The 25917-nt window shown below is 45.3% G+C and overlaps 1 long non-coding RNA gene across 1 annotated transcript in view; it reads left to right on the top strand.

The window, feature by feature from the left end:
- The window catches only part of LOC140688386 (uncharacterized), a 139099-nt gene that overhangs the window by 11810 nt on the left and 101372 nt on the right, over positions 1-25917 (top strand). Inside the window, exons 6-8 of the long non-coding RNA XR_012063030.1 lie at positions 800-959; positions 1348-1460; positions 4016-4894. This is a non-coding gene — a long non-coding RNA (uncharacterized lncRNA). The remainder of the gene's footprint in view (positions 1-799; positions 960-1347; positions 1461-4015; positions 4895-25917) is intronic.

The raw sequence follows: 25917 nt of genomic DNA, 5'->3' as shown, positions 1-25917 counted from the left end.
GAAGGAACCCTGCTGGTACCTTGAATTTAGCCCAAGGAGAACTGTGTTGCATCACTGACCTCCACAGCCATAAGCTGATAATTCTGTGCTAGTTTAAACTATTAAGCTTATGGAAATTTGCTACAGTGGTAATAGGAAAATAACATAGTGAGCGGTAGTGTAAGGGATTAAAGGTATAGGATGGGGTGTGGAGAGAATTCTGACATTTACACCTAAAAAACAACCAGGTGAAGTGGGAAGGTGTTTTAAGGAAGACCTACCTGGCAGGGCTGTAAAGCAGACTGGAGCGAGGGGAGCCTTGGAGTTAGAGGAATCAATTAAACCTCTACCAGAAAAATAAGGAATAAAATGTAACAGGACTTCAGTGTTAGTGGATGTAGGAATGGAAATGGGCAGAGAGATATAAACACTACTTTGAAATTAGCTACAGGTTTGATGACTGCATGTTGGGGAGAGTTAGCCGATGTGTGGACTGAATGTTTGCATCTCCTCAAAATCCATATGACGAAACCCCATCTCCCAGGGTGATGGTATAGGGAGGTGGGACATTTGGGAGGTGATTAGTAGGATAAAATGAGGTCATGAGAGTACAGCCCTCATGAATGGTATTAGTGTTCTTATACAGGGCCCTAGAGTGCTTGCTTCTCTCTGCTCTCTGGCCCATGAAGATAGTGGGAAGACAGCCATCCTCGAGCTGGCAATCCTCTCCCAGATACATTGAACTTGAAAGCCTCAGCCTCCAAACCGTAAGGAACATGCTGGTTGTTTAAGCCACCCGACCCACGGTAATTTGTTACAGCATCCCAGACTGACGAAGACAGTGGAGAATGCCACTGAGTTTGGCACTGATTGCCTGGAGAACGCTGAAACCCAGGGAAGTGGGCAGCACAGACGTTTACTCATTTAATCCTGCCAACACAGTAGGGGATAGAGTCTACATATTCCTCGCTATTTAAAAGGTAAGGAAAAAGAGGCACAAATAATAACAATGACAACAACAACAACAATAATTTGTCCAAGATTCACACAGAACCCCCTGGAAGGAGAGTGAGAATTTATACTCACGCAGGCTGGCCCCAGAGCCCCTGCTCATAACTACTAAGTCAGATCACCTTGCTTATGTGGGTCAGTGTTTCTCAACTGTGATATGAGGGTACTGTGTCCAGTAACATATAATTTCAAAATACCTCACTGTATGGGAATCATTAGTCGCAGGCATTACAAACCACAGAGAGCTAGACATACAAAAATAACTTGTTAGGGCAAGATAACCAATAATGTTTTTAAATATTATACCTGCTGACCCTTTGCAATAAAATGTTTATTTATAATTCTGTCTGGCTACAGAATAACATCATAATCCTGCATGTGGCTGGTGGCTCCCATGTTGGACAGCACGGGCCTAGAGAATTTAAATGATTTGCCCAGCCTTGCCCAGGAAGCTCGTGGTGGGATCACAGGTATAGTCTGGGACTTTTCCTTCCTATCCAACAAGTTCCTCATGGAAGTTTAGAAGCTTCTCCTTTGGTGCCCAGCTGTCTATCCATACTTAAGACATCTTGTCCGGTGTCCCAGCCTGCTCCTGAATATCAGCCAGAACCCACTTCTGCTCTTTTTTGGGCTGGTAATACCTTCTAGCAACTTCCAGTGCATTCTTGGCATCAGTTCTTACCTGGAAGGGTAGTGGCTAGTGATGGAAATGTGTCCACATGACAAGTTTTTCATGAACATAGCAGGAGTGGTCAAGAGAAGAAAACGTCAGGAAGACTAGTGGAAGCAGGTCATTTAATATACCAAATGCATACTTTCAATATATGTTTGTGCTTCCGAGTCCAGGCTTGTTCTGCTCGTGCCTTACAGGCCAACATATCAGGAGACCAGGTTTTGGGGTAAGAAATAGCGACTTTAAATTGGAAAGCCAGCTGGGAAGATGGTAGACCAATGTCCTGGAGAACCATCAACCCAAGTCAGAATTCAGGCTCTTCTTATATTAAAAAGGGGTAGCGGGAATGCTTGGTTGTTGCAAACTTGGTGTGTGAATTCCTTGTTGTTAGAATCCTTTGTTCTTGCAGCTCTTCACCTGGGTCAGATCCGTGTAAATCTCCAACAAACAAATGTTATTTTCTATTCTGTATCTTGTTATCTTTATACAAATGGAAAAGTGTTAATATCCTTCAAAGTCAGAGCCTTGAGAATAGAGTCTCCTGTGTATTTCAGGCTCTAGGCAACATTGTTTCACAAAAGCTGCAGAAACAACAAGACTAAGCCTAGGAAACAGGGCACAGTGTCAAAGTCAAAGGAACAGATCTAATATGGAGTCAGATTTGTTCTTTCCTATTTCAGTAGTGCCATGGGGAAAGCACTTTGGGCAGCTTTCTGTAGGGTCCTGGAGGCTTTCTCTCTCAGCCTCTGGGCGCCTCTATTGAAAACTCGTCATCGCTATCTGGCCTGCTGGAAAACCACTCCGCCTGTTTTGCCCTGAAGATGTGTTCTGTTTATAACTCATCTCTACTTCTTGGAAAACAACTCAATAAAAACTCAGTTGGTTTTCCACCAGCCCTGGGCAGGGGTGAGGGATAGCATGTTATTATTTAAAAAAAAATGTATAAAAGAATTCTTAAAACAGCACTGGGAACATAGGAGAGAGACAATCAATGCTTCCTGGCTTAAATCAAAAGTGATGGTTCAGTGATTCCATGGCTGCTGTATTTGCTGAGCTAGTTACTCTTTACTCCATTACACTTTTATTTTAACTGAAAAAGAAATATATATGCATATGGTTAAAAAATTCAAACAGAGCAAAAAATACTCAAGTGATAGAAGTTTTCCCTCATCCTCTGTTCTTACACGCCTCCCTGGAGATGCCACTGTTTACAATCCTTTGTGTGCTTTTCCAGGTATGCTATGCACATTCCCAGCAATGTATGTAAATTCCTTTAAAGTTTAACTTATTTTTAACATAAAGGGATTTAAATCCTCAAGTGGCTTCTGCCACGGTAATAGAAAAGAGCAAATCTGACTCCATATTAGATCTGTTCCTTTGAATTTAACGCTGTGCTCTTTCTCCTAGGCTTCATCTTAATTGTAAAACAGTGTTGCCTAGAGCCTAAAATATACAGGAGAGCCTATTCTGAAGGCTCTGATCTTTAAGGGTATTTTAAACTTTTCCAATCATATAAAGATAACAAGTTGCAGAATAGAAAATAACGTTTGTTTTGTTGGAGGTTTACAGGGATCTGACCCAGGCAGATAGCTGCAAAAACAAAGGATTCTAACAAGAAGGAATTCCTACACCAAGAAGTTTGCAAAAACCAAGCACATAGGAAAGGAGCCTGAAATCTGACTTGCGGAGATGGTTTTCCAGGACATTAGTTTGCCATCTAGGTCTACAGAAACTTGCTATTCCATGCCCCAACACCTGGTCTCCCAACTTACTGGCCTGTCCTGCACTGAGGAGAATGAATTTGGACTCAGTAACACTTCTACCTACCTAGCAAGCTGGGCACTGGAACTGAGGGCAGCTCTCCCACACACAGGGGCCTACTGTGAGCCCTTGATTATTCCCCGAGGTTGGGGTGTGGTTTACCCAGGAGGGATGGGGACTATGCACCAAGAGCCAGGCAGTCGGCTCCTTCTGGGGCTCTGACATTTTACCTCCCGCTCCCTGCCAGCCCAACACTTGGGACAGTGGAGCTAAGGCAGAGATCGTGCCTACCTGTTTCCCAGCGTGTAAAAGGGGAATATGTACACTTCCCAAGGTAGTTATGAGTGACACCTGCGGGTGCTTGGTTCCTGGAGAAACAGTAAACCCAGCTCCTTGTGGGGGCAACGAGTGTGATACCCGTAGGGGTTCTGCAGAGACCTTAGCTGGAGGGCTGGGCCAGGGACGTAAAATATGAGCTGTGGGCATTGAGGGTTTAAGAAGGGTGCCTAGGCAGGACTGCTGCCTCCTTTGCGGTGCCCCCAGAGGTCAAACGCTTTCTCCCCATCTCTGCTACTCCCCTCCCAACTCCAGATACCTGCCTTCTCTCTGCACCTCCTGTCCATCTGTCTCCCTCCACTTTTCCCCTCCTCCCCTCCCCCTCCCATATCTTCCCTCCCTCGGTTCCCCACCTTCTCTCTCAGGACCCAGAGCGGATCGCTGACCCTCCCGCGCCAGAGCAGTCGCTGCCAGCTGGACCGCGAATTGGAAGCTCCAGCTCCGAGCCGGGGATCGGCCCCAAAGGCTTCTCAGCTCTGTCGCCCGGTAGGCCTTTGGCTCCTGCCTGGGGCCGGGGCTTCTGGCTGTGGAAGTGCAAGGTGGGGGGATCTCGGGAAAGGGGTCAGGCGGCTGCGGGAGGGCGGTCGGCGTGTCACAGCCCCCCAGGGAGCCAGTCAGCGTGTTTTCAGCTGAATTCCTCGGGCCAGTCCCCTCTGCCCGCGCCACCTGCCCCGGCGCCCCGGCCACAGCTGTCCAAGGCCAGGTGTGCCCCTGCCGCCTCTTGGCCCAGCCGGGCTCCCCTCAGTCCGTGGATGGCGACCGCGTCCCCTCTCCCGCCCGCGAGTCCTCTCCTCCCGGGCTACCTCTCCTCGGCCGCCGGCCCGTCCCCGCCCCTGGGAGGGCTGTGTCCGGGTGGGCGGGGACTGCGGAACCGGACTGGGCGGGCGGCTGGGGCTGGGTCTCCGGCTGGCCTCTGAGCGGGGCTGCAGCCCGCGTCCCCCCCTCTTTCCCTCTCCCCCGGGGCTTCCCTCCTCTCCCTTTCCCGCTCCCTGAGGTCCAGATCAGCGGCGTGGGCGCTGCTCTCCAGGCTGAGAGCCTCCGGCTGTAACGCCCAGCTTCTCCTGGTGGAGTCGGGAAAAGGGAGTGCCAGTGCTGAGGGAGCTTCTGTCTCCTCCCTTAGTATTTCTGCCCCAGGTAAGTACCTTGAACACTTTCAGGTGTTATGATGGCGGTGCTTGTTGATGTTACGTGTTTTTATAGTAAGAGGGATTAAAGTGGTGAAAGCAGGGCTTGGTTCAGTTAAAAATGAGCTGAAGGCATGAGGCTGTGACATCCTCCATCCTTCATTCTCCCAGGGTGAAACGTGAGACCATCGATCTTAAAAAGATACTTACAGTCCCTAACTAGTACAGCCCAGCTAGTGTGTGTTAATAGGAACAGCATCACCTGGGGCGTTGGACTCCCAGGGACATTGCAGTCCTAAAGAGCTCCTGGCAAAATCTGGTTTGTTTTGTTTTTTTGTTTGTTTGTTTGTTTTTCTTAAATTGTGGGACAGACTAGTAGTATAGAGGGAAAGATAATTGGCAGGAAGCATTTTTTCATATAACAGCTTTATTGTGATATTGTTCACACACCATGAATTCCACCCACTTAAATGTTACAATTCAGCAACTTTTAGCATATTCACATTTGTGCAACCATTATTATTCCAGAACGTTTTCATCACATCAGAAAGTCCAGTGGAAATGAATGACCTATCCACTCCTTCCCACTGGTGGTTCTAAAGAAGTTTCTTGGCTGTTCCTGACCATAAATTAACTTGTTACATTCCATGAAATATCTGGGAGGAATTCTAATCAGAATTGCAATGAATCTGTCTATCAAAGCAGGAAGAATTAATGTCTTTATGGAATAAACTTCTTCTACCCATGAATATATCTGGGACCCTATCTTTTCATCTGTCCAGAGCCAGGCCTATGGGAAATCCTCATTAATTCTTGGGTTTGTGAGTGATGAGATTCAATACATCGTTAGATGCAACTGAAGCCTTTCACAGAAGAGAAAAGTAACCTCGTAAAAGCCAAGTGATTCTCTGATATTTGGAATGAGTGACAGCCAGTGCTGGAGTGTTCGAGTGGACTTGGTGCTTGCAGAGTTCTCCACCACCTACAGCTAAGGGGATTGCCGTGTTCTTTTACTTTTTTTTATGGCGTTGCTTTTATTTTTACTTATTATATAAAATTATTTTTTATTGAAGTGTAGTCAATTTACCATGTTTGCTTCAGATGTACAGCAGAGATTCAGTTATAAGCATATGCATATGTATATATATGTCTTTCAGATTGTTTTTAGTACAACTCATTACAAGAAATTGAATATAGTACCCTGTGCTATATAGTAGATCCTTGTCATTTAGTTTATATTTATTAATGTGTATCTGTTAATCCTCCCTTTCCTGCCTGCTAACAACAGTTTGCTTTCTATGTCCATGAGTCTATTTCTAGCAGCACCGTTGTTGCTAGTAGTATATGTTGGTTGGCTGCTTTCCGTTTCATTAATTCCATCTTATGTGTCGGCGTTTTTCTTCTGGTGGGCCTGTGTGTGGTTTGCACACGTGATAATAGAGATCTGTATTTGGGAGAACTCCAGGCCTCGTGTAGTCCCTGGTACAGAGCGCCCACTGAACTGATGCTTGAGCTTGGAAAAAAACAGCAAATGTTGGAATTTCCACTATGGTTGAGACTTCCAGCTTTCTATAACCTGTTTAGTCCACCTTAATGTTGGCTGCACCCATACTGGAAAATTTGGTGGAACTTCATGCTATGGTGGTATAGAGACAGGGCCTTGTATGCTTCTTCTCTTTCCTTTCTCGAACACTCATTCTCTTGGGCCTCCCAGATCCTCCCCCAGAAGGGCCCAGGGCTGGCTTGGTGCTGTGCTGAGGCAATATTTGTTAAGAAGTCCCTTTCCTCATCTCTTCTGAGCCTCCTTTTCCTTCTCTGCACAATGCGGGCTTAGACTAGATAAGTGCTTTTCAGTTTCTTTTAAAGCCATGTTTCCTTTGAGAAACAGAAAATGCAAATCTCTCCTCCCATCCCAACCCTTTAGATTTTGACACGTCCTCCAAGGAGTGACATAGCTCTTTGTGGTAAATTGGTGTGATTGTGATTCCACGTGGCACAGAAAAGACTCTTCAGAGATTGATTGCAGGGAGAGGGCAGGAAGGGGGCAGTATGTCACACTTTGCAGTGTGAGCACTGGAGCAAAGGCTTGGGTTTAAATACGGTGTTTGACGAGGCCTCTCTCTAATCTTGCACAATGTGATAAACCTCTCTCCCTAGTTTCTTAATGTGTCAAGTTGGCGTGATAATATTTTAAGGCTTTTGTGAAACATTATACACATAAGCCATTTGTGTCTCGGTAGATACAAGACCTGCTAGAGAGTCAGGGATTTCTTTAAAAATATATATATAGTCAATAGCTCTTTGTCTGTGTGTATTTTGAAGTTCCTGGAGGGTGAGGGTTGAGTCTAAAGTCCATCATGGGACAGGTGGCCCATGGGTCTGTGTGCCTCAGATTGCCCCTCCTCCCCAGTCCTCTTCCTCTCAGTCCAGGATGAAGTTCCCTAGTAGATTTACACAGAGGTCTTGTGGAAATGGCTTTTCGTTTTATTGTTTCACCAAGGAGGGTTGCCATCATGATCTGTGTGGTCAGATTTTGGTGAACTGAAGGCTATGCAATTGGGGATTTCTATTTCATAAAAAGAAAAAAATTACAAATACAAATTAGACCTAGGGTGATGGCAGGGGATATTGAAAGTGGGGACCAATAGCTTTGTTAGCTTTAGGTGCAGTGGCCTCTGGCCACGAGGAAACCTCCTCATGCTCTGAAGTTGGAGGGACCAGTGGGTTCAGTGGGTATATTTACTGAGTGTATCTCATGGGCTGCGCATTGTCTTATTTGTACTGTCTGTTCCTTATTTGAGACAGTGAGCTCATTTAACCTCAATAGCCTCTTTAAAAAATTAGACTTTTTATTTTGAGATGTAATGTAGATTCTCATGTAGTTGTAACAGATAATATGGAGAGTGCCTATGGACTCTTTGCCCAATTTTCTTTAATGGTTCCATCTTGCAAGGTTGGGGTACTATTCATTTGTGACTCACTAATGCTTTTATGATTGTGTTATTGCCCTCATTTCTATTTATGAATAAACTGGTGTTTAGAGAAGCACACAGGCCTGCCCAGGTCACCCACGTGGTTAGTGTTGAGTCGGGTGGAACGTGGGCTTGGCATTTTCAGGCAGTACCATTATGATGGCCTGTGTCAGGAAGCAGCATTCACTTTGCTTGTTTATTCATTCATTCAACAAACATTTATTGAATAAACTGTATGATTCAGATGCTTTCGTAGGGTTATCTGATTCTTCAGCAGTATGGAGAATCAGGTAATGTTTTCTTTTTTTTTTTTTAATATGAGAAAAATACCTCTGAGAGGTTATGATCTCCCCAAAGGAAAAATAGCCCTTAAATGAGGGATAGCACATTTGTATAGTTCCTTCTTATGCAGGTGGTACTCTAGGCATTTTACATTTGCAAACTTCCATAATCCAGATGTATTCTTGTAAGGCAAGGATTTTTTTTAATTGTTTTATAGTCAAGTTTACAATGTGTCAATTGCAAGGTGTTTTTATTTTGAATTTTGAATTGAAAAAATATTTTTTGAGGGGGGTAATAAGGTTTCTTTATTCGTTTCATTTTTTAAAATGAGGTACTGAGGATTGAGCCAAGGTCCTCGTACATGCTAAGCACGTGCTCTACCACTGAACTGTACCCTCCTCCCCAAAGCAAGTTTTCATACCCATTATTCTGCACCTTCGGAGTTCAAATAAATTGGAGTTGAAATCCAGATCTTTTGATCCCACTATGGTTCTTTGCATTATATCCTGCTGAGAGGTGGGGAAGCAGTTCCTTTATTCATTCCTTTATTCAGCAGTTTTGAGCACTGACTTTGCATCAGGGCCTGGCTAGGTGCTTGGAAACAGAAAACAAGAAATGACCCTTTTCTGCAGGGGATGGAAGCCTAGACCAAAAGCTGGGTAATGTGATCTTAGCTACAGTATCCATGTGCAGACGCTGAGGGCAAACTTACCCCTGATTTGCTTGGGCTTCCCTTGACTCTGGCTGGCGCAAACCAAGTCACCTCAACCCAGTGAGGCCCGCAGCCCACAGCACAGTATGTACATCGGTTTACTCTCCCCTCTCGGCAGGGCCTGCAACATGAGCGCCCCTGACTACGTGCAGTGTGCTGAGGACCACCAGACTCTCCCCGTTGTGGTCCAACCAGTGGGGATCATCTTAGAGGAGAATTTCTTTTTCATTTATAATGGAATCTCCTTGGTGAGCCAGATCAGCCCGTGCGGCTCCCAGTGGGCACTCTGTATCTACTATAGGTATCACTATGGGCCCGAGAATGGATGGAGTGACTTCCAGACCCACTGCAATGTAGTGGGCCTTGTCACCATTACTGACTGCCTCTTGGCCAAGGCCTTCTAGAAGCTCCACGCACAGAGGAGCTGTATGGCACCACGCTCTATGACTCTCAGCTCTTTGTCTTTGTGCTGTATGGGGAGGTGGCCAAGTAGCTGTGCGCCGACGTGACCTTCAAAGTACGAGGACTGCAGGGTGGTGGAGAAGATGATCGAGGACTTCACTGACTCACTCTTCATCTTGCCCAAGTCCAAGTGGCTGAATGGGGTCCCTGAAAAGCCTGGGGAAAGACCCCCCTCCTCTACATCCTGTTTGAGAAGGAGGACTTCGTGGGACTGGACACAGACAGCAGGCAAGTCAACCTGAAGGCCGGGTCACCCTGGCTGTGTGAAAGGTTACTTCCCTACGTCCTGAATGGCATCAGCAAAGATGAGGGCTGTCTTGTAGCCAAGGCGGGAAGGAGGTGCAGCCCGCCGGTTTTCAGACGTTTAAAAGTGAATCCGCCTTTGTTTCAGAGAGATCCTTTTAGGGTTATTGTGGACACTTACTCCCCCTTTTCAGCCAGAACACTTGGTGGGACCCCTGGAGTTGCAGTGCAATAGAGTAGCCACAGCCACTGATGCTAGGAGCGCTGGGGAGGAGGCTGGTCTGAGCTGAGATGTGCTGTAGGTCAAATGCACATCAGACGCTGAAACTTGTCTAGTAAAAAGAATATAAACTGTCTTGTTACTTTCTATATTGATTACATGTCAAAATGATAGTATTTTACATACAGTAGAATAAGTAAGATCTGTTCTTAAAATCAGTTTCTAGTTTTTTTCTCTTTTTTTTTTACTTTTTAAACGTGGCAACTGGGAAACGTTATTTACATGACTCTCATTTCATTCCTGTTGGACAGCCTGTCCTTGGACAGTTTCATCCCTTTGCTTATAGATGAGACTCTGAATTCTGAGACGCAGAATGAGCTGGGGGTGGAGCCGGTGTCTCCTGCCTCCCAGGACTAGCACCAGCACCAGCACAGCTCAGGCCCTCTACCCTGCCTGACGGCCGCCATGCCAAGTTAGGACATCAGAAACACTGCCAGGGGCTTCCGAATGAGCTCCTTACGCAGGGAAATTGGTGTCACGGAGAATGGGACAGAGCAGGGAAAAATTCGTCTTCACTTTGTCCCTGTGATTAGGTCAAAGGCCCCACTCTGCCTTGGAAGTGCAGACGAGCTCTTCTGGGCTGCCTACCCCATCACCCTCTACGATGTTTCCCTGTGTATCTTTCAAGTTGTTCCTTGGGCAGAAGAGGGTGAGATGTCTTTGCCGATGGGTGGTCCCCCTTTACTTGGGAGATTGAGGGTAACTGTGTCCCCCCGGCCTACGGCCTCGGGCCTTGAGTCTGGAGAGCGCTCATGGCGGTCCCACAGGTGACGGTCGGAGGATATGGCACGTGCTGCCGGGCCCGCTGTGGAGGAGGTGCTCTGTGATTCTCTAATTCTAACGTCAGATTTTACTTTCTGTTTGTTGGTAAGTTGGAGAAAATGCCAGAGAATTGATAAAAAGAAAGTCCACACCAGTCCTGTGAATGACAGGCACGGGGATCCGTGTCCCACTGGTGTGTGGTGCCTGGCGGGCTCTGGATTAATTTTCACTTCCTCCCCGGACATGCCTCTGTGGCTTAAGGAAGGGGAGAGGCATGTCGTGGCCATGATCTGTACTTGTCCTCGTGGGGCCCTGTGATCTATGCGCCCGCACTCCCCTTCTGCTCCTTGTAGATGAGCTGGCAAGTTTAGTGGCCTGGGCAAAGTTGAGGGCACAGCTGCCAGCACCGGCCACTCCCAGGCTGGCTGTGTTCACCTCACCTGTCAGCTCCTGCTGAGCCCCCAGGCGTTAGTCAATGTAGGTGCATCGGTGCAACATAAGCAGGGACCACCTTCTCCCCCTGGACAGACTGGTGAGTGAGCAGTGGAAGCCCGGATCCCTGCCCCAGCCACCAGGCCAGTGCCTCCTCTTTTGTCATAGGAGGAACTGGTGACATTTTTGCTCAGCAACTGTTTGGCTCTGAGTCTGCAGACCCACCAGAGAATGCCAGGTTGTTTTTCCCTTTTCAAGTCTGTCCTTGGGGTTTGGCGGAGTAGCTGGATGTGTGCTTAGCCCATAGTGGTTGACACTGTCACGATTGTTTACCCAGAACCTCGTGTACCAGGCATGGCTGCCGGCATCAAAATACAGCAGCGCATTAAACCTCCCTCCTGGTGGGTCTGTCTGTTCTGGTACCATAATGGCTCAGCCAGCATCTGAACGTCAGTGAGATAACTCGGCTAGTGAGCTCGGGTCAAGCACTTTCTCTTCCAGTCACTTTTACTCCATTGTTGCTTTTACTATTCCACAGTCATTAATTTTTAAAACAATGCTTTGGTGCAGGAGCAGTGCCTAAATCTCCCCTGTTTCTCTTGGTGGCAGTGAGTAAAATTGTCCAGCTTGTAATGTGACCACATTTTGTATCTCAAAAGCTGTCTACACGCATCTAGGTGAAGTTTTGGTTTGGGGCGCTGACCACGTTGGAGTCCCCCGCAGCCCCGCTCCCCTCAGGCCCCTGCGTTCCCTGGATCAGGAGTTGAAGGTGGGTCTCACCATCCCCACGTCCCTGTCCTCATCACACTCACGTAAATTCTTGTAAATGCTGTCAGTTATTTTTGTTCTCGTGTGTTTCTAATTTTCGCTGTTCCTGTTTTCCTTTTTCTCTTTTCCTTTTTCTCTTATACCACCCTGTGAGCATGTTGTTGGGTCTGAAAATGTGGGCTGTGCACACCCTGCATTGGAAATAGCCAGATCGCCCTCTGTGCTGTCTCCATGGCTTTAAAAAGCTAAAATTTAATAGTTGCCTTGATCCATATATTATCTTAGTCATCTTTTTATTTTCTAGTTTTTTGGAATTTTTGCTCTGTTAGCCCATCGCCCAATGGAGTTTGATATCTGTTAAATTCCTTGCTTTGAGGAACCTGTTTGTTCCTCCTTATATTTGGTGACAAATGCGCTCTTACTGATTTTGTTTATTTGTTTTGAAGTAGTGAGATGCGAATTGATTTAGGCGGCTGCTGAGGGATTTTTTTCATAGAGTATTTAAACTTGGAAAGTCAAAATCTGCAGCACCTTGCTTGATTCTGTGTTTTACACAAACGTGCTCGGCACGTGGTTCCTGGCTGTCGCTGTGTGATGGGCGTCACGGTGCTGCCTGGCCGGCAGTCACTGGTGAGGAAGTGGTAGGCTCGGGGCTGAGCAGCTGCAGGGGATGCTGTTGGAGGAAGCAGTCACCTGTTTTTTGTTTTTTGGTTTTTGGTTTTATTTTTGCATTCACATTCCCAGTGCCATTTACTTTACTTTGCATTCTTAGAGGGGCAGGAGCGGGTCTAAAATCCATGCCACTCTTCTGTTCCCTTTATGAGGCTGGTTTCTCTGAGTATCAGGACTACATGGCCTTCTCCTAAGTAGCTGGCTCACCTGGATCTGGTGGACACAGGGACCGCTAAAGGGGACCGTAGCTTCCTGTCTGCTTCAGCCAGTGGGCATTCAGAGCCGGGTCTCTGGTTTGCCTCAGCAGCCGTGCAGGCCTCCCTGCCCCGGCCTTTAATTTTACCCCTTTTTGTTAGTAAGTAGCTGAATCTGTGTCTGTTGCAACTGATTCCACCACTGACGGCCGTGTCGTTATTTTGCGGTAGTGAGTCTCCAACACCCCCATCAGCCGTGAAGGGACCTTGCATTTTCACCCCCACCCTGGTTCAACTCACCCAGGGGAAGTGTTTGGTCACCACCGTCATACTGGCCATGAGACCTTTTTTCTCCTTTCATGCTCTGGTCCAAATGTGGACACTTCATCCTTCACTGACTTGGTCTCGCTTGAGACAGGCCAGACTTTCTAAAAGAATGCATCACATTCTGGGGGGGAACAGAACAGAAGTAAGAGCCGCAAGTAGGATTCTAGGCTGTCCGGGTTGGCAATGCAGGCTGGGATCTGTGATGGCCGGGCTGTGCCCTAAAAACAGGCCTTTCCCGTGGCTCCCGAGAGACCAGGGGTCGGAGCGAGAACAGCCTTGCCTGGGTTCTCCCATCCTCATCTGCTAACTGACAGGAGTGTCAGCTTATTAGGAGCTCCCCCAGACCTCGGGCCCTTCAAAGCTCAGACCACAGGAGATCCTTGAGTCCCTTCTCCTGGTCCTCCTTTTTGAGAATCCAGTGCCTTCTGAGGTGACCAGCGGCAGGAGATGCCTCCCCCTCCAGGGAGCTCCCTTCAGAGGACTGTGACTCAGTGCACCTTGCTGTGAGCTTGTGGGTTTCCGTCCGTGGTCCCTGCAGAACCAGTCTTGAGACTGGCTTAGCGACAGAAATGACAAGACTGATTCCAGGGCAGGGCCGGGTAGAGGGAACAAGGGAAATTGAATGTGACCTCAAACACCTAGGTGGGTGCTGGGGCTGTTACTAAAATGGGAAGCCTGGGAGGTACCCGCTAGGAATCGAAGTCTTGAGTAAATGGTGGACATAAGGCTTTTTTTTTTTTGACATAAACATTTTTAAGATGCCATTTGTCATTCAAGTTAGGACTTCAAAGAGGCACTCGGGTCTGTGAGCCTGGGGCTCAGGTGAAGGAGCCGGACTAGAGATACACGTTGGGAGTCATCATTCTTAGGTGGTGTTCACAGCCGTACAAGTGGATGAGCTCATCTCAAGAGGTGCAAACTATGGCTGGGGGGGGGGCAGGGTTGTGCCTGGTTTGGAGGAAAGCCCAGACCATGCAGCTTTGGTGTGTCAATCAGTGGCGTTTACGATTTTCAGAGCAATGGCATTTAAGGTTCTGGGGGGTGAGCAGAGCCACCCAGGAAGAAATCTGAAGGGAGGGTTGTGGCCACGTGTGCGCATCTTGGGAAGATCCAGAGGCTGCAGGGTCCTGGAGGGGATCCTCCTCAGAAGCTGGAGTTGGGGTGGGGAGTGGGGAGATGGTAGTCACACTCTCCTGTGGGGAAGGGAGGGAGGCCTAGGGAGTCTGCACCCTAGCGGACTCTCTTTCCCACGAACAAAAGGCAATCAGACAGAAGATTTGAGATGAGAAGGGATGGGCGCGGGGAGAGGAGCAAACCTGGAAAAAGGTGGTTGAACAATTCTGGAATCGTCTCCCTGCAACATAGAGTTAAAAAAACCCAGACTTTTAAGAACATTGATAGTGACTGGGGAGGAGATAGTTCTTTTTCTGGCCTCCTAAGGGTAAGGCATGTATCCGGGGATACACAGAAGAATCGGGCAGTCTGTTCCGGGGGCTTCACCCTTACCAGGGGGAACAGTGCAAGTTTAAAGGGGGAGAAGGTCAGCGGAGTGAAACTAGCCAGGCGCCGTGTCAGGTACCATTCGGCCGCCCTTCTTGGATGTTGCATTCACATCCATGCCTCCCAGGCGGGCGGTGGCAGCCCCCTTTTGCAGATTGGGAAGCCTTCTCAGTGGGGTTAAGGAATTGGTCCGTTTAGCGGCTAGTAAATGCTGTAGCAGGATTCAAGCAGGGCCTTGTCAGAATTCAAGGGCAAGTTTTCTCTACTAATTCCGGTACCTCCCTGTTATGCCTGGAATGGTGAAGTGGGTCAGTTTCGTAGCCTTTCAGAAAAAGTACGATTTAAGTGCCTCAGGACTGTTTCACAAAGCTCAGTGTTCTTTGATGGTTCGGAAGCACCGCAGTGCTTTACGCCCTACAGATGTAAGGTCTTACTCCTTTGATGATGACGTGGTTGCAAATGACGTACAGGTGCAAAACCAGACTTAGCAGCTTCTGAAGGGAAACACTCCAGTTCTCCCTTGATCCTCTTTCTTCTGCGGGATGTAACCTACTGCAGTGTAAGCCTGAGCTTTCCGTATGGAGTGAGGGTTTGATATCCAAAGTTAGCATAAAACAGCAGATGGAAAAAATCGAAGATGACAATATATTTTTGGGTTCCATTAGACAAGATATACTATCTGTTAATGGCCCATAAAGCGAATGAAATTGAGTACAGAACATTGCATTTCTTACTTTCTACCGAGAGCTGTCTTCCAATGTAAGGTTGTCTGCTTTGGAACTTCAGCTCAGCCACTAGGTCGCCTGTCAGAGTGTTGGTGTGTTTGCATTTACACAGTGCATGTAATCTGGGCTTCCTTAGCCCCAAACACTCCAGTGCAGAATCATAGGCTGTAGCCATCACTTAGTTATACAAATACTTCTAAAACTATATGATACCAAAAAAATAAATAAAAATGAAAAGAGAGAGGGAGATTGCCTTTATCAAATTTCCCTTGGATTTTAACTGCAAACTGTTGCTAAGCAGCTCTGGTTTCCTTTGGATATGAATATATACATTTCTTTGAATGAAACTTGGATTTTAGACTTGAACACCAAGCTCTTGATTTCCATGAGCCACAAAAATCATAGCCAAATGACACACGTATGAAACATTTTATTCTTTTTTTCTGAGACAGATCCCTTGAATTTGGGACTTGGGCTGTGATTTTGTTTTTTGCTCTTCCCACCCCTCTTGTCACCTCACTCCTTTTTCCCATGTGGCCTCCAAGAGGTCATGGTCTTAAAGGAGCAGGTGGACAAATACCAGTTGGTCGCCAAGCAGTGCTGCTGTAGAGGGAGCCCAGCCAAGAGCTAAAGGACATCATCAGGGAGGACTTCCTGGAAGAAATTGGCTGTACATTCAGTTCTGAGGACAGAGTAAGAGTCAGCCAGGAGAAGGAATCAAGAGGGTGACTCAGGTGGCAGGAGCAGCCCGGGTAGAGGCCTGGAGGCTTGTGGGGTGTGGACACGGGGAGAGTGCCCTATGTGGTCCAGGGTGGTGGGTGCCCCTGCTGGGAAGGACACTGGAGAGGGCCTAGGCGTGGAGGGCTTTGGAGGAGCTTGGTTTTTACTAGAACTGACACAGAGGAGGCAGTGAAGGGTGTCAGCAGGAAGTGACTCTCAGGAGAACAGCTCTGCCTGTCCCTTTGAGCCCCACCCCTTGATTCATTTATTCATAACACATGCAGTACTGAGTGTCTAGGGGAGAGGAGGTGGACCCACAGTAGTAAGCAAAATGTACTTGCTTCTTGAGAGCTTAGCAGTATCAGAAGTTGACTTAGTTTAGAATGTTCTAGGGACACAGCAGGGCACCTAACCCAAAGTGCGGAGGTTGGAGGAAAGGAAGGCTTCCTTGACAAACAGTCAAAATGAGCCTGGAGGCAAGTGGGAATTAGCAGCATGTCACGGGGCCCCTGAGGTCACTGGGGACCTGGGTACTGAAGTGAGGCTGGGCAAGCAGGTTCGGGAGTGGGGCTAGAACTCTTCCAGGGAGCCTCTGAATGGTTTGAAGTGGGGCTGATGTAATCAAATTTGTGCTTTAGGAAGGCTGCCTTGGCTCTGTGTGTGTGTGTGTATGTGTGTGTGTAGCGGGGAAGTGGGAGAGGGTGCCATCAACTGGGAGGGTCATTAGAAGACCATTCATTCAGGCTCAGAGGCCACCAGTGGGAGAGGGGCGTCGAGGCTGCTTGGGGATGGCAGGGGCAGTGTGGATGCCGGATTTCCTTATGGGGACGGCTTGTTAGCGGGGTTGCTCTAGCGACACCTTGTGGCTGGAAGAAAACAGATGGAGGCCGCCAGGTGGACTTTCCTCTTCTCTCCTTCCCTGCCTTGTGTGATGATCTCAGCTCAGCCAACATATGGAACAGAAGGGCTGAGTTCCCGAGTAGCCCAGGACTTTGCTGAGCTCGTTCGAGTGAGATCTGATAGGATTTAGGCTTGTTTTGAGATCTGCATGTTCACTTAGATAGGAACGTCCCGTCTTTTGGATTTCCATAGGGGTATTAATTCTTGATTAAGATTGCTTTCTTGGTGAGAGGAAATTTAATACAACTGTTGTCTTTCTCAAAAAAAAAAATCTCCTTTAAGAAATTTAATATTCAAAATAATAGAAATATTTTAAAATGATAAACTAAGGCTTTCGTGTAGTTTCTTCTGTTTTCTGAGTTGATGTGTAGGTAGAGCCTTTGCATTAGTTAATAGCACATCTTTGTCAGTATTTAAAGAGCTGTTAGTGAGCGCCCCAGACCCCACTTTTGAAAGCATCATTAAAGCTTGCTCTGAAATACTGAAGTCATATAGATCTTGTTTGCAGAAGCCAAATATTTGTTTTATAATCTGCCGCATAGCTCCCTTTATAAAACAATAATAGGTTCAAATTATGAAAGTGGAAGATAATTGATTTTTTTTAAAACTCAAACATAAACTTTCTTGTGCTAATGTTGCAACTGGAAATTTCGAAAAGAAAAATCCTACTCTAATATCATCTACATGAAAAACATATATGTCTGTCATGTTTGAAAAGTAACTGCTCAGTGGTTTTTGAATTCAGGATCATTCCAGCTCAGATACTGGCAGTGATGGTTGCTGGTTTTCAATGGAAGAGCCTAAATTTGCATCCTTAGCATTATTCTTTTCTTTTTCTTTTCTTTTCTCTCTCTCTCTCTCTTTTTTTTTTTTTTTTTTGGTAGTGCGAGGGTTGAGTAGTGCTTTGCCAGCATGATTTTGGGGCAAATTGGAGGCAGATGTCGTGCACCAGCAGTGAGATATTTCCATGCATTTTACTTTCCGGACATCACCCTGGAACATGTGTGGTTTGTGCCTGCAGGCTGGGATGCTGCAGGACTCCCTGGCCCATCACCGTTATGTCTTGGAGCTGCTCCGGTCTGTGAATGATTTTCTGTGGCTTGGAGGTAATGTGGTCTGATGCAGGTGATCAAATGTGTAACTTAAGTACTGTTACTTGAAATAAGAGAAAAGCTAGCAAAAATGGCTCTAAAATACAGGAGGAGGTAGGAGAATTGGCTGAACTTCTTGCAGTGGGGAATATCCTTAGGTGACTCTCTCACTGTGTCTCCTGTCACTCTCCCCCACAGCCCTGCACGGCAGTCCTACTGAAGCAACCATGTACTTTCTCAGAAATGCACTGAATTTCGTTGTGCCTCTGATTGTTCGCTTTTTTTTCTTGAAAGCACATCTTGCCCTTTGCTTAAATGCCATCCCTGCAAGCCACCTCTTACACTCATTCTTCTGGACCTCGTCCATACATAGCTGCTGAATGGATGAACAAAATGTAGTATCTCCATTTAGTGGAACATTATTCAGAGATAAGAGTGAATAAAAAAGAAAAAATAAATAAAGGGGAATATGAAAAAAGCAACCTGCTCTGGGAAGTCCACCCTGACTGCTCAACCCAGCCTTTACCCTTTGAAACCCCACCCCTTATAATACTGTCTACTCTTTTTGATAGTGTTTACCACCTTCTAATAAAGTTTAATATTTTCAAAATAAAAGAGACCTGCTGATACCACTTCAACATGGACAAGCCTTGATAACAGCACGTTAAGTGAAAGGAACCAGACACAAACGGCCACATATTGTTGATTTCAGTGATCTGAAATGCCCAGAATAGGCTCATGCAGAGGCAGAGAGCAGATGATGGTTGCAAGGGGCTGGGTGGAGGGGGGTTGTGGAGTGACTGCTAGTGACAGGGGTGTTCTATTGGGGTGATGAAGTGTTCTGGAAATAGATGGTGGTGAGGGCTGCACAACCGTGAGTGTGCAGAAGACAGCTGAGCGCTGTGTCTGGGAGTACCTGTTGTTGGGGCAGCTTTATTTTGTTCTCATCCGGCAATGTGAAGAGTCATCTTGTGCTGAGGCCATTCTACTCCTGTGAGAGGTGAGGCTAAGATACTTTGCAGAGTCATGTTTCTTTTTTCCCCCTTGCTGAGTGTAGGCAAAAATGGTTTAAGCCTCAGAAAGTGCTCCATCTGCAGAAATGTCTTTCAGTTTTGCCTGGTGTAAAAATCTTGTGAGCTTTTTAATCGTTTAGGACAGTCTGTTGGGGGAAACAGTCCGTGAAGCCTGGGTGAGACCCGGAAGAGCCGCGCTTCCCTCCCAGACATGGGTGGGGATTTGACCCCCGTTCAGGCATTGAAGGGCCCAGACCCATGAGCGGAGTTGACAGTCGTGAATATTTACGTGTATCCACTGCTTGATCTTGGATATTAATTTCAAGCTGAGTCAGTTTGTGGCGGCAGCCTCATCCTACATCAGGAATTTATAGTATCTGCTCTTTGAGGTGAAGACCTGACAGACTTGATTATTTAACAGTCTGCCTTGAATTGATATCTCAGATTCCTTTGTCAAAAGCAAAACAGCAGAAATACAGACGTCCTTTAATGCAGATGTGACTGGAGCAGGTTTAGTTTCTGTGCCTCAGTGGCCTTATCTGCAGGTGGGGAAGATGATAACAGTGCTTCCCTCAGAGGGGCTGGTGAGGGGAGAGTGAGAAGCACAAATGGAAGACTTACACGAGATGCTCATGAATGACAAAATTTAGTGCTCTCAGCCTGGTGAGGCCTCAGGGGCAGAGATGTCAGAACAGAGCAGTCCGAGCCGGAGCTCGATCTGCATTGGCAGCTTTTATGATCAGTATAACCACTGTGGGTTATCAGGTAGTTTGAAGACTTGGTAATATGAAATCATGAATAATGTTAAAAGACTAGGCAACTCAGATCCGGTTTACATAGTTTTCAAGATTTCCTGTGAGAAATGGATATTTTTTCCCCATCTTAAATCTGAGTTGAGTCTCTTAAAAAATTCTGTAGTCCTCCATCTTTTTGATTTAATTCTCCATTTAAAAAAAAAAAGTTTTTAAATGGAGTTACTGTGGACTGAACTGAGGGCCTCATGCATGCTGAGCACATACTCTCTCAACTGAGTTATACTCTCCCCCGTAATTTTTTTTAAACTTTACTTTCTTAGTATTCAGAAGTTAGAGGCCTCTAATTCTTTTTCTGGAGACTTGTCCATGAACCTGTAAATCTATAATTAATGGACAAAATTTGGTCTATTAAAAAAATCAATAGAACGTTCTTCAATCCATTCAAAAGGAAAAGCTCATTGAGTTAAAATGTTTATCCTTAATGGTGATTTCTAATTTTTGGTCTAGCTTAACTTATTAAAAGTAATCCTCATCATCATAATGACCAAGCTTGCTGTGAGTGGACACCTACCAAAGGCTAAAATGTTTTTCTCATGTTTTAGTTCAAAGCAGGAGTTTGACGGTAGGTATCATTGTCTCTCCTTTTTCGCTGCTGAGGGATTGAGAAGTGGACAGCTTGTCCCAAATCACACGCAGCTGGCGGTGGCTAGCTCAGTGCTGGAACCCAGGGTGCACAGAATGCATTCTCAATTGCTCCTCAGATCAGCCTCCCGTTGAGTGGTTTCCCGAACACCTGTGAGTCCATAAATGATCGATTTTGGCAATCTCAGCCTGATGAGGCCTTCAAATTAGAGACACCAGTGAGAATATGAGACAGAGTGTCATAAATTAAAATTGTACATTTTCACAAATGTTGCATTCTCAGGTAATGACTTAAATAGTTTATGTTTTCTTTATTTTAGTGCTATGTAAGCACTAAAAACAAAACATTAAAAATGATTATAGTACAAAATAGGAGTGGGCTTTGAAAGTCCAACCATTGCTAATGATGTTGCTTGTTTTCCTTTTGTGGTGCTTATTGACAGAATAATTTACAATGACTGAATTTGTTTCATGTAGTCTTAGTATGGAGGAAAACTTTGTCAGTGAATATTGAAAGTAAAATCTTTACTCTTTTCTTTCCTGATGATAAATATGTAAGTTGTTTTCATGGCTTAAGTATATTTCCTCATTTGTGAAATTTGAGTGATGCCGTTTACCGTGTCTGACTGTGAGAGGTAGACGCCTTGTATACAAAGCATCCAAGAGCTGCTTAGTAAAAATGTGCTTTCACAATGATAGATAGTTTAGAAGGATCAACTGTGAATACTAAAGAGGGTGGCTTGTTTCTGATGCATATTCAATATGGATATATATGAATATGGCTTAAAGTAACAAGGATTAAGGGTTTTGTGTGTGTGTGTGCGTGCAGTATGAAGTTTTAATGAAATCTGTATCATTCTATTGAGACAGGGACTAGTTAAATTGACTTAAGCAGACGACCTTGAAGATTATTTACACAGAATGTGTATTGTTACAACTCAGTATTCATGTTGCCGTGTAACTATACACTCAGACGTTTAAATTCATAGGAATCTGACCAGAAGCATTAAGTTTAGAAAAATCCACATTGATCATTTTCAGGGAATAAGCTTCTCTCTTTTGTGGTTAAAGAAAATTTTGATTTATTTTTCTGCACTCTTAAAAGGTTTTAAAATATCTAAACATTGATTTGACATGTCAGCTTTTTTAATAGAAAATAGCTCATGCTGTTTTAATATGTAAATAAATGTTTTTGAATTTCAATACACTTGTATGATTTTCTGGCTCTTTGAGAAGTATTTTGCAAGATACTTAGAGTACCTACTGTTGGAAAAATACAGACGTGACTTTTATGAATATAGGCCTAGTACAGGTTTGTTGGTTTTTGCTACAGTGCAAGACATGAGGACTAGGAGAGCTTTGCTGCCGATGGCCAGGAGGACAGATCCCAGATCTCAAACTCCCCTTCTGTAAAATGAAGTGGCTGGACTGGATTCTTTCCACTTCAAAGATGAGTTTCCATGAGTCTGTGTGTTTTGTATATATTTAGGAGTATTAGCAATACCAGATTAAATAGTGAATACCCCTCCCTTTCACGAAGCGAAGTGCAGTATGTGCTGCATATGCTTTTAGTTATCTGATTCTTGTTTCTGATCCACAGGCAAGTTTTGTGTTGCATCTTTAGCGGCAACCTGGAAGGTCTTTTTAGCCATAGGTGGCGCTGTTACACCTTCTTACAGTCTTAATATTCCTGTTTGTAAAAGAAGGTTTAACCAAACTTATTTTGTTTTGATTCCTTTGCTTAGTGCTTCAGGATAGCACAATGTCCATTATGCCTGACTACCTGGATATATTATTCTGCTTATATCTTAGTTTTATTCTATCATCTCACTGTGAACATTTCAGACTTCCTGTGCAAACAGTGGCAACATCGGACTTTTCTTCCAGTGTTAGAAACCAGTGAGCCGGGATTTTATAAAAGAGCTAGAAGCGGCCTCTGGAGCACCTTAAAGCTGAAAAGTGTACTGAGTTCCCTAAGTATTGACCCCGCCGCTGTGTGTCAATTGGTGGTAGGAGATTTGGTACATATACGAAGGGGTGTAGTGTTTTGACTTGGGTTTGCGTGTACGCGCTGCCACTGAGCCACGTGATCCTGAGTCAGTTCGTTCTGAGTTTTTCCCTCGTCTGTGAGATGGGGACACTCATTTCTGCTTTGTACAATTGTGAGAATTAGAAATTATGTAAAGTGTTTAGCACAGTGGGTATGTCAAGAGGACCCATAAACTTAAATGCTGTTTGGTGTGAAGCCATCATTTGATAGTCTTTGGCAATTACTGAGAAACAGGAAAATAAGAAAAGCTGGTTTTATGATGAAAGATATTTGAGGAGGTTCCATAGTTCCTATACACATAATTTTTTGTTACTTCATATATGTTGGGGCTTAAGGGGACCCAATAATTATACACATATTGTCTCCAGCAGCCAACTGAGAGATGACAAAGACGAACAGGCAGGTGATAAATGTCTCCTTTATTACTGATGAAGCCACATTCTCCATGAAATTTAGGGCTGTGGAAGATTGGGTATCATGATACTATGTCCCAGAATTAGAGACTCACGCAGTCCCACGTAACTCTGGGCCACAGCGAGCCTTCCCTTGAGAGGATCTGTCCCATAATGCACAGGACTCTCTTGTCATGGAGCTGAGCATCCCGGGTGCTTCCTAAGGGTGGCCAACACTGGAGGGAAAGGAAAGGTTTCATATGCCCTGCTTGTCTCCCCGGACTCACACCTCAATCTGTTAGTGTGAGGAGGGCTAGCCGTGGGCCAGGAGTCAGGGGTGTGAAGGGAGAAGCAGTCTCCCATGGATATCACTAGCTATGATCGTTTTTAAACACGTAAACAGATTCAGAAAAGTATGTCCCTACGACATCTATTCTTATTGAAATAGCATATGTATTCAATTGTCTACGTAGAAAGTGGGTCCCATGATGGTGTTTAAAAACTATTTTGTGTATTCAAATATTTGAGGAGTGGGGATGAGGCATCCCCTCACTCAGTTTAAACAGGTGGTGGCTTGGAAAAGAAAGGTGCTCCCCAAGAGTTTATAAGATGGGAAATAAGGATTTCCTTTGGGACTCAGACTAGCCATGAAACACAGAAGATGATTAGATGGGAGACATGTAAATCATTTTCTTATTAAATTGACATTTGTTGGGCACCAAAAATGTGCTACATTCTTTTCTGAGAGTTTTACAGAAATGAATCCTTCAATCTTCACAAGAAATGAGCAAGAAAGATTTGATTGTTATCCTAGGTTTACAGTGTGGAAATTGAGACACAGATAGGGTAAGTACGTTGGCCAAGGTCACAGAGCTAGTAAGTGGCAGAGCTGAGATTTAAACCCTGGCTGTCTGGTTTCCAGGCTCCCAGGGATGGGCTTTGGGTGTTTAGAGGTATCTGCATCCCTGGACCTCTGTACCACTGTGCATCAGTGAGACCAGAAAGGACAGGGAAAGGAGAGTAATACAGGTGCTCATAGTCGTGTCTCAGCCACTGTCCACGGAGTGTGCACCGTGATTGGCGTTAATTGTCTTCTGGGCAGCAGATCTGTTCTTATAACAGAAATTTAGTCCATTGAGTTAATCTAGAAACACTTCCTGCTCTGTTTCTGTCCATGGTTGCCATGTGACTGCCTGCCCGTAATTGGGCCATTGAGGAGAAACTGTACTCATGGTTGAACTCTGATATTTCAGTCTGGTTTGTAGTTTCACATCTCCTGTTACATTAATAAATTAAATTTCTGGTTTTCTTGCATCAGTGTGTCATAAGTTTGGTTAATGTGAAACCAGTCCATGGGAGCACAGGTGTGCTGACTGTATAACTTCTGAGCACTTTGCGGCATTTCTACCCGTGCAGACATGGCTGGAGGATATCCAACTTCCTCACTGATTTCTCCCAACAGCAGGGTCCTCTCCCACCCCCAGATGTGAGGATGTGAGCTCTCTGAGTAGGCCAGTCAGAGGCCGAGTCCACCAATCAGAAAATGATGAAGTAGCTGGAAGTGAGTTTAATAGAAGAAAAGGGCTTCCAGGTAGTCCGATGGGCTGTTCGAGTCCGTTTGGTGAAAAGCTGTCCACTGTCTGTGGTTGAGCTGCTTCTTTGCTGTTTAAAAGTCTGTATTACATGAAGGGATTTTAAAAAGCAGAAAGGTGTGATTTCAGGTGGTACATCCGCACCGGTGAGAAGTGCTGGATGACCGCCTGTGTGAGGAATAGACAGAGTCTTACAAACTTCATAAAACAGCTTTAAAAGCTCTGCCATGTGAGTACACTTCATAAGGGGTCCAGTTCATGACTGGGCGTGCTGAAAGGGCAAATAATTGATGATGGCAGAAAGGACACGGAGGCATTGAAAAGGTCTCAGTCATGTTCTGTGTTTAGAATATGGGGCACAGTGTAATATATTTGAGCTGGTTTTTCACTGAACACTTTTGAGTGTTTTGTGGGACTCCCCAGTCCGCCAAGGTTCCATGCAGCTGGGTGTCCCCTCAGTGCAGCTCCGTCAGCGCTTGCCCTGGGCTGACGTGGTGTCTCGGGGAGCAGGACGGTCAGCGTCCCTGGCTCCTCCGAGCTCCGTCTCCTCATCCGCAGCGCCGGGTTCCTCATCCGTGTCTACTTAGTAAGGTTGCTGAGAATCCCACTTGATGGTTGTCAGGTGTGATTTGTGGTTGTCTCTGTGATTGGCCTATAGTCAATATTTGATAGAAACACTTGTTTTTATTATAATTGTGGCTCCTAGATTGCAGTGGTGTTTGGTCTGCATTAATTTTTTTATAAATTTATTCTTATTTTTAAATAAGCACTTGTATTTATTTATTTTCATGAAGGTACTGGGGATTGACGTCAGGAACATGTGCATGCTAAACGTGCTGTACAACGGAGTAATACCCACCCTCCTGTTTGCACTTAAAAATAAATATCTGAATACACAAAATAGTTTTTAAACACCATCATGGGACCCACTTTCTACGTAGACAATTGAATACATATGCTATTTCAATAAGAATAGATGTCGTAGGGACATACTTTTCTGAATCTGTTTACGTGTTTAAAAACGATCATAGCTAGTGATAAACACGAGTCTTGGATCCACTACTTCTTAGGGTCTGCTTTGCCATCATGGGAACTTACATTAAACAGAGAAGGCTAATTGGGTCTCATTGATATTTGGATGATTTAGCAATGTTCATGTCTTTCAACAGCTGACAGTTTTGTATTTTAAACTACCTACAAAGTTATTTTCTAGAAGTTGGAAGTCCTCAGCTTGTGAAGTGCCCAGTAATTCAGTGTGTAAATGTCTGTGTCACTGTGAACGTTTGTGTGTATGATTTCAGGAATGTAGAAATAAGTTCCATATAGCCTTCTGATACCTTTCTCCTCCATTTCAAGGTGTAGGTATATATTTACACAAATAAATTGATACTCTTTTGTCATTTGGTATATTTGTGGGAATAAGAGGTTCTCATACTTGATTCAGAAGGGTTGGGGAGCATGAGGTTAGAAAATGGGAGGAGATAGAGGCAGGGAGGTTTTTTACACTTTGTGCAGGATGAGAAACAGTAGCTTTTCTTTTTTCTACT

This window comes from Vicugna pacos, chromosome 22 (assembly GCF_048564905.1).
Source record: "Vicugna pacos chromosome 22, VicPac4, whole genome shotgun sequence".
Classification (NCBI taxonomy): domain Eukaryota; kingdom Metazoa; phylum Chordata; class Mammalia; order Artiodactyla; family Camelidae; genus Vicugna; species Vicugna pacos.
This window is presented reverse-complemented; position numbering and strand designations above follow the sequence as displayed.